We start from the raw sequence: 1,028 nt of genomic DNA, 5'->3' as shown, positions 1-1,028 counted from the left end.
CTGTTTGTTCGCCCACCAGCAAAAAGCAGCAGTCTCCTGTCAAGTGGAGAAGATCAGGACCTTACGCAGCTGATTGGGGACCTACTGCCATGGGCAGACTTACCTGGTTGCCTTCATGTGTTGGGCCTGTTCACCTGCCACGTCAGCAGACATTTCCAATGGGTCTCCTCCTCCTGGGCCGGCTTTTCTGGTTCTTAATGATGGACAAGCTTCTGTTCCAGGTAGTTCATCCAGGCACGTTCCCACAAAGCATAAGATGTCATATTCCTTGTGGCCAGAGGCTGTGGTCCTCAGGTCTGGCAGGAGCTTGGCTAACTGGCTCTCCAACTCCAGGGCTGACTCTAGAGCCTGTGTGTGGCCCCCCAGTTGTCTCTCTCAGGCCTCTTCATCCCCGGAAGACAGACTTACTCCTACATCCTCTTAGGAACTGCTTTCCACGTTCCCCCCTCACCTCAGCTTGGTTTTCAAAGAATGTGGCAAAAAGGTGGTCCTCCTGGCCTTCAATGGGATCACAAGCCACAGATAAGCAAGGCTCACAGATGGCAGCTCACAGATGCCACATAAGGAACAGCAACCCCAAACCTTTCAGAGAGAGGGTGCTGGCTGCCATCTCTGCTTTAGAGAAAACCAGGCAGAAACAGTGCTGGTCCCAGATTGCACTTTCCAAGGGTGGGGGCCGCCAGTCCAGAGGAACAAGTGACCACAGTCCCAGATTCCTGTGTCTGTCTGTCCTCACCTGGGGCTGTGGGAGGATGGAACACAGGTGGCCGCTCTCCTCTGAGAAGGAAGGTGCTCACCTGCTCCCAAGGACGACGTGGTGCCTCAACTCTCTACCCAGGGTTTTGTTCCAAGAGCCATCATATTCCATTTTTAATCATTTTTTGTAATTATTTAATTTTATTTTTATTATTTGTTTAATTTTTATTATTACTTTGTTTATCCTCACCAGAGGATATTTTTTCATTGGTTTTTAAGGAGAGTGAGAGAGAGAGGGAGAGACAGGGAGGCACATCAGTGTGAGAGAAACA

This window comes from Myotis davidii, unplaced genomic scaffold (genome assembly GCF_000327345.1).
Source record: "Myotis davidii unplaced genomic scaffold, ASM32734v1 scaffold7289, whole genome shotgun sequence".
Classification (NCBI taxonomy): Eukaryota; Metazoa; Chordata; class Mammalia; order Chiroptera; family Vespertilionidae; genus Myotis; species Myotis davidii.
The sequence above is the reverse complement of the archived record's forward strand: the minus strand, read 5'-3'. Positions refer to the sequence as shown.